The sequence below is a fragment of the Hordeum vulgare genome, chromosome 1H, assembly GCF_904849725.1.
Source record: "Hordeum vulgare subsp. vulgare chromosome 1H, MorexV3_pseudomolecules_assembly, whole genome shotgun sequence".
Taxonomy (NCBI): Eukaryota; Viridiplantae; Streptophyta; class Magnoliopsida; order Poales; family Poaceae; genus Hordeum; species Hordeum vulgare.
The window spans coordinates 499,583,920-499,597,960 of NC_058518.1; positions in this window are offsets into that span (position 1 = coordinate 499,583,920).

Genomic DNA, 14,041 nt, shown 5'->3' on the forward strand with positions numbered 1-14,041 from the left:
CATCACACTATGATGTTCCTGGTGGCATGAACTACGAAACAATTTCCACATTGTCTTAACTGCGTACCAAAACTCATAACTCAGATATTCATTTCTATGATCATATCGTAGACAGTTTATCCTATTATTACGACGAACTTCACTCCGAAACAGAATTGAACTTTTTCAATATTTCAGACTTGTGATTCATTAAGTAAATACTCCTGTATCTACTCAAATCGTCAGTGAAGTAAGAACATAATGATATCCACTGCGTGCCTTAGCACTTATTGGACTGCACACATCAAAATGTATCACTTCCAACAAGTTACTATCTTGTTTCATCTCAATGAAAACAAGGCCTTGCTCATGTGGTATGATTTGCATGTCACTAGTGATTCAAAATCAAGTGAGTATTAAGATCCATCAGCATGGAGCCTCTTCATGCAATTTTATACCAACATGACTCAAGCGGCAGTACCACAAGTAAGTGGTACTATCATCATCACCTCGTATCTTTTTGGCACCAATATCATGAACATGTGTAACACTACGATCGAGATTCAATAAACCATTGAAGGTGATCATTCAAGCAAATAGAGTAACCATTATTCTCTTTAAATGAACAATCGTATTGCAATAAACACAATCCAATCATGTTCATGCTTAACGCAAGCACCAAATAACAATTATTTAGGTTTAACACCAATCCCGATGGTAGAGGGAGTGTGCGACGTTTTGATCATATCAATCTTGGAAACACTTCCAACACGTATCGTCACCTCGCCTTTAGCTAGTCTCCGTTTATCCCGTGGCTATCATTTCGTGTTACTAATCACTTAGCAACCGAACCGGTATCCAATACCCTCATGCTACTAGGAGTACTAGTAAAGTACACATCAACATCATGTATATCAAATATACTACTTTCGACTTTCGCCAGTCTTCTTATCTACCAAGTATCTAGAGTTGCTCCGCCTCAGTGACTGTTCCCCTCATTACAGAAGCACTTAGTCTCGGGTTTGGGTTTAATCTTGGGTCTCTTCATTAGTGCAGCAACTGTTTTGCCGTTTCACGAAGTATCCCTTCTAGCCCTTGCCTTTCTTGAAACTTAGTGGTTTTACTAACCATCAACTATTGATGCTCCTTCTTGATTTCTACTTTCGCAGTGTCAAACATCGCGAATCGCTCAAGGATCATTGTATCTATCCTTGATATGTTATTGATAGAGCATAATATATCGCCATCTGTGGTTTTGGTAATTGATGACAATCCCTATGGACTAATGGTTGCCTTAAGTTATATTTATAGGATTTGTCCATAGGCACTTCTTGAAGTCCATCTGTTGGGTTCAAGGAGTTTATATGTTGACCAAGATGTTATTCAGGTATTATCCAAAGAATGGTCATAGAAACACTAGGTTGATCAAGATCTCAGACTAAGAGAAAATCAAGATGATCAACACACAAAGCGTATAAGATGTACCGAGAGGGATCAAGTGATCCCATGGTATGGTAAGCATTGTCCATTACGTGTTTGTGTACTAACCCATGGTCTTTGTGAGACTCCTATGTGGGGGTTAGGTGTGTTTCCATTGGGCTTGCGCCAAAAGGAAGATCTCATACAACCCATGAAGGATGACGTCAAGTGGTGATCGTCATCAAGATTGTGGTGTGCAAGTTCAAGTGGATCAGCACGAATATATCATTGAAACTATTGTCAATGATCATGTGTTGATAAGGACAATCTCATGTGCTAACAAGGACAAGATCAAGATAAGCATTCCTGAGCACTACATGCTTGATTCTTGTGGATGTTCACATGGTGGACAGGACAAGATCAAGATAAGCATTCTTGAGCACTACATGCTTGATTCTTGTGGATGTTCACATGATGGACAAATGAAGATAAATACATAAGCTAGGCTTTCCACATTGTGTATGGGAAAGCTACTTGAAGACTTCATCATGTCCTGCTTTCAACTTGAGCCAAGAAGGAACAACAACATCAAGCTCAGGTGAAAGGGCTAACACCCGAGGACCGGATGTCCGACACCCATCGGAAATCCGGAAGCCACCACTAGTAGAACTTGTGCTGTATAACACGGACTTCCGGGCCACTCCGGACGTCCGTATACTGATGAATTCAAATATGTTCAGGCACACCTACAGGCCTCGGACGATCGACCCCTGTCGGACGTTCGGTCGCTGTTTAATTCAAAATAGTTTCAGTCGTATCTACAGGCCCCGGAAGACCGACCCCTGTCGGACGTCCGACCCCTCGCGGTCGCCCGGACTTCCGACAACTGTCGGACGTCCGGACCCTGTGTGACTTAAAGTGTCCCCAACGGCTCTTTTTCTCTCCCCACTATAAATACCCCCCTCCCACTTTGTGAGAGGGCGGCCCAACACAGCCTTATCCTCATAAGAACACATTTCCACCTCACACACATTTGCTCACTCCAAATCTTAGATCCCAAGAGCATTTGTGAGCCCCTTTGAGAGTTGTTCCAATCAAAAGATAGATCTTCTCCCTTTCCTTCTCTCAACCCAAGCTATTTGTGATTTGAGCAAGTTTTGATCATTCCCCGTGATCTTGTTACTCTTGGAGGTTGGAGACTCCTAGGCGGTAGGAGTTCTTCGGAGAGGAATCAATCCGTGTGATTTCCCCCCGAAAAGTTTGTGAGGGTTTGGAAGCCACCTCAAAGGCTTACCACTAGTGGTTGAGAAACGCCTTCGTGGAGTTATCTCAAAGGGAGAATAGGGTGAGCCTTCGTGGCGTTGGTGTGCCTTCGTGGTAACATCCACCTCTCTAACGGTGACTAGCTTCCCTCCAAGGAAGTGAACATCGGGATACATCTTCGTCTCAGTGACCTTGGTTATCCTTAACCCGAACTCCTTACTTGTGGTTTACTTGTGTTATTTGAGCATACATACATTGCATATTGCTTGTGCTCATTATATTGTGTTGGCCATTTCTTGTACAAGATTAATCATTCAAGCATACCCTCTATATTCACACGTACATACTTGCAGCCCTTGATATATCGTGTGATATAGTGTGATCTAGTATCTTGTGTTGTTCACCTACTTGTCGTGTGATATAGCTCAAGTAAGTTTGTGTAACTTACTTGTGCTTGTTAGTAACTGCATTGTGTCCATCTTAGTAGATCGTGTTGTTGATACACGTTGCAGTGCCTAGTGCATTTAGGATTTGTGCTTGACAAGTACCCTCTTAGTTTATTTCCGCATCAGGTTCAAGCCAAATCTGAACAAGTTTTTAAATAGCCTATTCACCCCCCCCCCTCTAGGCGTCATCGAGGTCTTTTCAATTGGTATCAGAGCTAGGTCTCTCTTTAATTAGGTTTCACGACCTAGAGAGTATCGATGTCGACTATTGGATTAGTGAACAATGGCATCTTTGACTTTGATGGCACAAATTATACCCTATGGAGAATTCGTATGCTTCATCACTTTCGGGCCATGGGCCCAAATACTTTACGAATTGTTCTTGTAGGGATTGCCGACAAAAAGGATGATGCATCTTCATCTACTAATGAAATGTATCTTGATTGTGAGGCCTTTCTTGCCATTCATCGAACCATAAGTCCTGAAGTGTTTAAGTCTATCTCGACTTGCAAGTCAGCTCATGAAGTTTGGACTAAACTTGAAGATATATATGGTGGGTCCAATCTTGATGAAGACGGTATTATGATGAAGGAGTTGGTGCATGAACTCTTCACTCTTTTCGATCTTAAAGAGTCCACCACTACTTCCATATCCGATTGCTTGCACACCTCAACATCTTCAATCTCACAAGGTAATGACATGGTGAGTGAAGAAATATATGTTGATGAAAATGTCATAGCCTTTATGGACACGAGCATATCTAGCACCACACATAGCGTAAATTATTGTGCTGATAGGTCATGCATTTCACCTAAAGATTCCTTGACAAATGTCTGTGGTGATATGCCTGCTTCCTCGTGTCCTCTTGATCAAAATATCTTATTTCTCCCTAGTTGCTCTATGACTAATCATTTAGGGGATATCAAGAAATATGAAGTACTTTTGACTAATAAAGAATCTGATTCACCAAAAGAATCGTCATCAACTCCTCCAGTTCACATGTGCCTCATGGCAAGAGGTAATAATGAGGTATCATCTTCCCTGTGCAATAACGATGATATTTGCGATGAGGATGATGATGATGACTTGACTGAAAATATCTATGTGATCAGTAAAATTCTTCATAAAGCTAAAAATAACGCTCTTCAAAGATTCCAAGATGTTCTTGCTTACTTTGAAAATTGTAATGATTCACTTAATCATGAACAAGCTAAAAGTGAACAACTTGAACATGAACTTGAGAAGAGTCATCAAGCATGTAGAGACTTAAGATCTTCAAAAGGAGAGATTGAAGTTGCTCATGATAAACTTAAAAAGGATTTTGAGTTCCTTCTCCTTGAATGCAATAATGTCAAGGGAGAGCTCATCAAAACCTCTAAGATCTATGAGGAGCTTCAATCTACTCATGAGAAGTCTCTATTTGCTACTTACTCCTCTCATAGTGTTGATGATACTTGTACATCTAACTCTACCTCATTTGGAGTATCAACATTGAAGGAGAATGTTGAGCTACGTGCTCAACTTGATTTACTAACTAGCAATTATGGGAAGTTGGAAGAAAACCATGTAATGCTCACAAGCTCTCATGCTGATCTTCTGACATCCCATAATGTGCAAAAGTGAGCTCATGAGGCTATCATCACCAAGGTAACATCAAGCGAGCCTCATGTGGACAATGGCACTACTTCTAGTCAAAGTACTATATTTCCATGTGCTAGTCCTCGTAATTCGTCTACTCATAATGTTGCTACCTCATGTGATGAATTACTTTCCTTGCCTTGTTGCTCTAACATTGAAGCCTACACTTCCTCTAGTACTTGCATTGATACTAACCGTGCAGAGGAAATCAAAGAGCTCAAGGCCCAAGTCACTTCTTTGAAGAAAGACTTGGAACAGTGTCATGAAGGGATGCCCACATTCAACAACGTCCTGTGTGAGCAAACATCTCCAAATGACAAAAATGAGTTTGGAGTAAACTCAAACAAGAACAAGAGGGGCCTAGAACAAGTCAAGAATTCGGCCAAAATCATTTGCTTCAAGTGCAAAGTTAAAGGGCACCATGTTAGATCTTGCCCTCTGAAGACGAAGTCTCAAAGTCACAAGCAACAAGGGAAGCGGCCACAAACTCAATCACATATTCAACTACAAGTTGAAGGAAGGCCTCTTCCCAATAAGACCCAAGCCAACACTCCCCAAGGTGAGAAATCAACTGGGAAGAAAACAAAGGGTAGATGTTGCTACTTATGTCGTGAGAAGGGTCACGTCGCTTTGTCTTGCACGAAAGGTAACTTATCCAACCCAATCACTATTGATGATACATATTCCCTTGGGAAGGATAAGGTTGGCAATGTGTTTGCCAAGTTTGTTGGTACTCAAAATGGTGTCAAGAAAAGAACCATTTGGGTTGCCAAGCCTATTGTGTTTAACCTCTTAGGACCCAATGTAGTTGGGGACCAACAAGCTCAAACTTGATCAATAGGTGACCTTGGAGGACATTAGAGACTTGGATACATAATGAAGAATTAAGGGGTCTTCATCATTCATATTATCTCAAGCCAAGTCATTTGGATTATCGAGTTCCTACCTTATATCCAATGTGCCTCCTTTACGATAACTTATACTTAAACTGTTTACATTGTTAGGTGCTTGCCCCTTTGCATGTTGTGGTTTTGTACCTTGCATGCGTTTGTATATGTTGTGCTTCCAACTTGCTTATCTTGAGTAATCGAGTATGTGTATGTTGTTTTGCACATCATGTACATGTGAGTCCTGTATTGAGCCTATTTGCATCTTGTCTGTATTTTTGTTGGCTCTTGTGAGAGATTAATGGACTATCCCATTGTGGGGGAGTGATGTGCTTTGCACACCTCACAATCCTATAAATGTGTATACATGGGGAATACCACTTAGTTTTGATGCTTCAAGATTATCTAGTGTCTATGTGGTATGTCTTACTCATGAGAAATTCAAATTCTATATGGTCCATTAAGTATCTCTTGTTGATTTTAATTTGCCACTTGTTAATGTTATTGGTTTATCACATTATGGGGGAGTAATATGCTATGTGCATATTACAAACCTAGAAAATGTGTACATTTGACGTATTGCCACTTAGCATTGATATTGTAAACTATCTTGTTCCTAGGTGGCATGTTAGCTCTACAAGTGTCATTTGCTTGCGTTTTATGGGTAAAGATGATCTTGGATATATTTGTGATCTACCAATGAGTATCATTTCAAAAATACTTCTTGTCCTTGACAATTGGTATTCCCATCATATGATTGGAATTGATAATCATCTTTACATTGGATTTTGTGTTTCGTGTGTCTTTCTTGCCTCTTATGAATCTATTTTTAACATGTCTAGTGTGGTTATAGATATAGAGAAAGTGATGATCCCATCGTGTGCGTTTTGAATTCAAATGCAAATTCTATATAATGCACGTCCCTTGGGGGATCTATCCTATTCCCTTTTAAAAACACTCTCTTTATTCACCCATCATAAAATCATTTGATCCCCATCAAGTGTGTGTTGATGGGAGGCAAGTATTGCTCTTTATGATGCTTTGTGCCATCATGAAAATTTGTAGAGGGCTTTGTTTGTTGGAACCTAGCTCTCTCTTAGAAACTAGATACCTCTGTTTGTTTTCCTTCAAATGGTTTCTTGTTGCCTTCTATTTGACATGTGTCAATGGATATCTCATTCCTTGATGTATCTTTTAATTGATATCTTTCAAGTGATAGTTCTTTTGTTTTAGGATCTTATTGTCACTTGATATCTTGTCTTTTGATGACTTATCAACTTTGTGTTGAGTTGATTCTTGAGAGTCTTGAGCATGCATATCTAGCTACTATATACAACTTCTTTTGCTTGCTTTCCTCCTTTGACCCAATATATAAGGGAAACTCCACCCTGTCATAAATTGGCTAAAGTGTGCATGAAATTCAAATTCATATCTATATGCACATATGTGTGTGGAGTTTGTCCTATGTATTGCTGGTCTTCTAACTCTTTGGTCCCAATGAGTTTGGGCACCATTTTGTTTATTTTGTTGTTCCAGGAACAACTGGAGATGCATTGGATGCTCGGCTCACCTATAAGGAAGATGTTGAGACCATGTGATTATTGGAGCCAAGTTAGGATGATCAAAGAACAACTATCTACTACATCAATCCAATGTTGTCTCGGTAACAAGTATCCACTTCATGCATTCTTTTCTTGCAAAGGACCCAACCTGTCTTTTCTTTTCCAGGTTGCATCATGGCATGAATCTCTTGATTTATTCTCATAGTACTTGTTTGCTTTCTCAAAGCATCCGAACGATGATGTCTTACTGCTAGTTGGGATGTCTTTGATGTTCGTATGTTGGAAGTTCATATTATACAATAAAAAAATATTAGGCCATGTGCTATGCTTCCAAGCAAAAGATCTCATTGATATATTTATGACTTCCCTTTTGGATATCTAGTGTTCTTCCTTCTTGTAACCATTTCGTGTGTACATCCTTCTTTGTGGATATATATATCATCATGATTGTCTTCTACTTAGAATCTTGGTCACATGAGAGAAGTTACATCTCTAATTGATATCCTCTTTTCTTTCACGTCCACCGCTGCATTTCCTTTTTCGGTTTTGGTGGCAACGTGAAAGGTTTGTTTTGAGTGCGTATCTTATTTTCCTACATCTTTGGTGCACTCTTTGGCCGTGAAGATTATTTTTCCTCATGCTTGTCTTGATGAGGGTTTTGCCATTTTCAATTATTATCCCTCCTCTTGACAAGATCCTTACTTCCTATCTTCACAATGGGTTGTCACAAGCGTTGGTTCTTATTTTGTTTATTAGTAAGCTTGTGAACCCATTTTCTAGTATGTGTGTGTGGGAATGATATGTCTTGCACTTTGTATCTCATATTCATCAAGACTATGTTGATGAGCAATGCTCATCCTTATCTTAAGTCTTCTCAAGTGCTTTGCCATGACTCACACACATTACTTTGGTTGAGCTTATTCTTAAGTTGCTTCCTTTACATGTTGCTCAACCATTAGTTTTGTGCAATTGATATGCCTATTTTCTCATCTATCTTCTTGCACTCGTTGTGTGTTTCTATTAATTCTGGGGGAGCAACGATCCTATTTTGTGCACCTGTGTCAAATACAAAAATCTCATATTAGTGCACAAATCATGGGGAGCTTCTCTAGTTTTTTTGATAAAGCACTATGTTGCCTTTATCATAATATCTTTTATTCATGTGGTTCGAAGGAACATATGATTGTTTGTTCCATCTGGGATCTTTTGATTGCTTGCCTCTATCTTTGTATGTCTTTGTGGCATATGATTCCTTTTTGCAATTTTTGGGTCCTTAATATAGTTTGTTTTCCTCCAACTACTTATCATTGTATTTGTGTATTTTTCTGCACTCATTTGCCGAGAAATACACACTTTTTGGAGGACCACCTACTATATTTGCTTTCTAAACTTTTCGTCTATTTTGGCAATCGATGCCAATGGGGGAGAAGTTTAGAGAGTTTACTTTGGATATGTTTAGAGGGTTTTGCTTTTATTGCGTAAGCATTTACATCTTGCTCACATGCACTATTACCTTGTATGTGTGCGCTTGGTTATGCTTATTTCCTTATATAAACTCTCTTGAAGTGGTTGTCTTCAATTACCAAAATGGGGGAGATTGATAGAGCATAATATATCTACATCTGTGGTTTTGGTAATTGATGACAATCCCTATGGACTAATGGTTGCCTTAAGTTATATTTATAGGATTTGTCCATAGGCACTTCTTGAAGTCCATCTGTTGGGTTCAAGGAGTTTATATGTTGACCAAGATGTTATTCAGGTATTATCCAAAGAATGGTCATAGAAACACTAGGTTGATCAAGATCTCAGACTAAGAGAAAATCAAGATGATCAACACACAAAGCGTATAAGATGTACCGAGAGGGATCAAGTGATCCCATGGTATGGTAAGCATTGTCCATTACGTGTTTGTGTACTAACCCATGGTCTTTGTGAGACTCCTATGTGGGGGTTAGGTGTGTTTCCATTGGGCTTGCGCCAAAAGGAAGATCTCATACAACCCATGAAGGATGACGTCAAGTGGTGATCGTCATCAAGATTGTGGTGTGCAAGTTCAAGTGGATCAGCACGAATATATCATTGAAACTATTGTCAATGATCATGTGTTGATAAGGACAATCTCATGTGCTAACAAGGACAAGATCAAGATAAGCATTCCTGAGCACTACATGCTTGATTCTTGTGGATGTTCACATGGTGGACAGGACAAGATCAAGATAAGCATTCTTGAGCACTACATGCTTGATTCTTGTGGATGTTCACATGATGGACAAATGAAGATAAATACATAAGCTAGGCTTTCCACATTGTGTATGGGAAAGCTACTTGAAGACTTCATCATGTCCTGCTTTCAACTTGAGCCAAGAAGGAACAACAACATCAAGCTCAGGTGAAAGGGCTAACACCCGAGGACCGGATGTCCGACACCCATCGGAAATCCGGAAGCCACCACTAGTAGAACTTGTGATGTATAACACGGACTTCCGGGCCACTCCGGACGTCCGTATACTGATGAATTCAAATATGTTCAGGCACACCTATAGGCCTCGGACGATCGACCCCTGTCGGACGTCCGGTCGCTGTTTAATTCAAAATAGTTTCAGTCGTATCTACAGGCCCCGGAAGACCGACCCCTGTCGGACGTCCGACCCCTCGCGGTCGCCCGGACTTCCGACAACTGTCGGACGTCCGGACCCTGTGTGACTTAAAGTGTCCCCAACGGCTCTTTTTCTCTCCCCACTATAAATACCCCCCTCCCACTTCGTGAGAGGGCGGCCCAACACAGCCTTATCCTCATAAGAACACATTTCCACCTCACACACATTTGCTCACTCCAAATCTTAGATCCCAAGAGCATTTGTGAGCCCCTTTGAGAGTTGTTCCAATCAAAAGATAGATCTTCTCCCTCTCCTTCTCTCAACCCAAGCTATTTGTGATTTGAGCAAGTTTTGATCATTCCCCGTGATCTTGTTACTCTTGGAGGTTGGAGACTCCTAGGCGGTAGGAGTTCTTCGGAGAGGAATCAATCCGTGTGATTTCCCCCCGAAAAGTTTGTGAGGGTTTGGAAGCCACCTCAAAGGCTTACCACTAGTGGTTGTGAAACGCCTTCGTGCAGTTATCTCAAAGGGAGAATAGGGTGAGCCTTCGTGGCGTTGGTGTGCCTTTGTGGTAACATCCACCTCTCTAACGGTGACTAGCTTCCCTCCAAGGAAGTGAACATCGGGATACATCTTCGTCTCAGTGACCTTGGTTATCCTTAACCCTAACTCCTTACTTGTGGTTTACTTGTGTTATTTGAGCATACATACATTGCATATTGCTTGTGCTCATTATATTGTGTTGGCCATTTCTTGTACAAGATTAATCATTCAAGCATACCCTCTATATTCACACGTACATACTTGCAGCCCTTGATATATCGTGTGATATAGTGTGATCTAGTATCTTGTGTTGTTCACCTACTTGTCGTGTGATATAGCTCAAGTAAGTTTGTGTAACTTACTTGTGCTTGTTAGTAACTGCATTGTGTCCATCTTAGTAGATCGTGTTGTTGATACACGTTGCAGTGCCTAGTGCATTTAGGATTTGTGCTCGACAAGTACCCTCTTAGTTTATTTCCGCATCAGGTTCAAGCCAAATCTAAAGAAGTTTTGAAATAGCCTATTCACCCCCCTCTAGGCGTCATCGAGGTCTTTTCAGTTATAGTTCATCACGAAGCTCTCACAGCTTGGTGGCAGTGACTTTGGAGAACCATCACTATCTCATCTGGAAGATTAACTCCCACTTGATTGAAGCGATTGTCGTACTCACACAATCTGAGCACACGCTCAACGATTGAGCTTTTCTCCTTTACTTTGTGGACAAAGAATCTTGTTGGAGGTCTCGTACCTCTTAACAAGGGCACAAGCATGAAATCACAATTTCATCTCTTTAGAACATCACTTATGTTCCATGACGTTTCAAAACGTTTTCGGTGCCTTGCTTCTAAGCCATTAAGTATTTTGTACTGAACTATCGTGTAGTCATCAGAAACGTGTATGTCGGATGTTCACAACATCCACAGACGACGCTCGAGGTGCAGCACACCGAGTGGTGCATTAAGGACATAAGCCTTCTACACAGCAACGAGGACAATCCTCGGTTTTACAGACTTAGTCTGCAAAGTTTGCTACTATCAACTTTCAACTAAATTTTCTCTAGGAACATATAAAAACAGTAGAGCTATAGCGCAAGTTACATCGTAATTCACAAAGACCATTAGACTATGTTCATGACAATTAGTTCAATTAATCATATTACTTAAGAACTCCCACTCAAAAAGTACATCTCTCTAGTCATTTGAGTGGTACATGATCCAAATCCACTATCTCAAGTCCGATCATCACGTGAGTCGAGAATAGTTTCAGTGGTAAGCATCTCTTATGCTAATCATATCAACTATATGATTCATGCTCGACCTTTTTGGTCTCATGTGTTCCGAGGCCATGTCTGCACATGCTAGGCTCGTCAAGCTTAACCCGAGTGTTCCGCGTGTGCAACTGTTTTGCACCCATTGTATGTGAACTTGAGTCTATCACACCCGATCATCACGTGGTGTCTCGAAACGAAGAACTGTCGCAACGGTGCACAGTCGGGGAGAACACAATTTCGTATTGAAATTTTAGTGAGAGATCACCTCATAAAGCTACCGTCGTTCTAAGCAAAATAAGGTGCATAAAAGGATTAACATCACATGCAATTCATAAGTGACATGATATGGCCATCATCATGTGCTTCTTGATCTCCATCACCAAAGCACCGGCACGATCTTCTTGTCACCGGCGTCACACCATGATCTCCATCAACGTGTCGCCATCGGGGTTGTCGTGCTACTCATGCTATTACTACTAAAGCTACATCCTAGCAAAATAGTAAACGCATCTGCAAGCACAAACGTTAGTTTAAAGACAACCCTATGGCTCCTGCCAGTTGCCGTACCATCGACGTGCAAGTCGATATTATCTATTACAACATGATCATCTCATACATCCAATATATGACAACACATCGTTGGCCACATCACATCACAAGCAGACCCTGCAAAAACAAGTTAGACGTCCTCTAATTTTGTTGTTGCATGTTTTACGTGGTGACCATGGGTATCTAGTAGGATCGCATCTTACTTACGCAAACACCACAACGGAGATATATGAATTGCTATTTAACCTTATACAAGGACCTCCTCGGTCAAATCCGATTCAACTAAAGTTGGAGAAACTGACACTTGCCAGTCATCTTTGAGCAACGGGGTTACTCGTAGCGATGAAACCAGTCTCTCGTAAGCGTACGAGTAATGTCAGTCCAAGCCGCTTCAATCCAACAATACCGCGGAATCAAGAAAAGACTAAGGAGGGCAGCAAAACGCACATCACCGCCCACAAAAATTTTTGTGTTCTACTCGAGAAGACATCTACGCATGAACCTAGCTCATGATGCCACTATTGGGGAACGTCGCATGGGAAACAAAAATTTTCCTATGCGCACGAAGCCCTATCATGCTGATGTCCATCTACGAGAGGGGATTTCCGATCTACGTACCCTTGTAGATCGCACAGTAGAAGCGTTAAGAAACGCGGTTGATGTAGTGGAACGTCCTCACGTCCCTCGATCCGCCCCGTGAACCGTTCCACGAACCGTTCCGCGATCCGTCCCACGATCCGCTCCGATCTAGTGCCGAACGGACGACACCTCCGCGTTCAGCACACGTACAGCTCGACGATGATCTCGGCCTTCTTGATCCAACAAGAGAGACGGAGAGGTAGATGAGTTCTCCGGCAGCGTGACAGCGCTCCGGAGGTTGGTGGTGATCTAATCTCAGCAGGGCTCCGCCCGAGCTCCGCAGAAACGCGATCTAGAGGTAAAACCGTGGAGGTATGTGGTCGGGCTGCCGTGGCAAAGTTGTCTCAAATCAGCCATAAAACCTCCGTATATATAGGGGGAAGAGGGGGAGCCTTGCCTTGGGGTCCAAGGACCCCCAAGGAGTTCGGCCGAGCCAAGGGGGGCAACCCTCCCCTTCCAAACCGAGTCCAACTAGGTTTGGAAGGAGGAGTCCTTCCCCCTTTTCCCACCTCCTCTTTTTTTTCTCTTTGATTTTCTTCCTATGGCGCATAGGACCTTTTTGGGCTGTCCCACCAGCCCACTATGGGCTGGTGCGCCACCCCCAAGGCCTATGGGCTTCCCCGGGGTGGGTTGCCCCCCCCCCCCCCCCGGTGAACACCCGGAACCCATTCGCCATTCCCGGTACATTCCCGGTAACTCCGAAAACCTTCCGGTAATCAAATGAAGTCATCCTATATATCAATCTTCGTTTCCGGACCATTCTGGAAACCCTCGTGACGTCCGTGATCTCATCCGGGACTCCGAACAACATTCGGTAACCAACCATATAACTCAAATACGCATAAAACAACGTGGAACCTTAAGTGTGCAGACCCTGCGGGTTCGAGAACTATGTAGACATGACCCGAGTGACTCCTCGGTCAATATCCAATAGCGGGACCTGGATGCCCATATTGGACCCTACATATTCTACGAAGATCTTATCGTTTGAACCTCAGTGCCAAGGATTCATATAATCCCGTATGTCATTCCCTTTGTCCTTCGGTATGTTACTTGCCCGAGATTCGTTCGTGAGTATCCGCATACCTATTTCAATCTTGTTTACCGGCAAGTCTCTTTACTCGTTCCGTAATACAAGATCCCGCAACTTACACTAAGTCACATTGCTTGCAAGGCTTGTGTGTGATGTTGTATTACCGAGTGGGCCCCGAGATACCTCTCCGTCACACGGAGTGACAAATCCCAG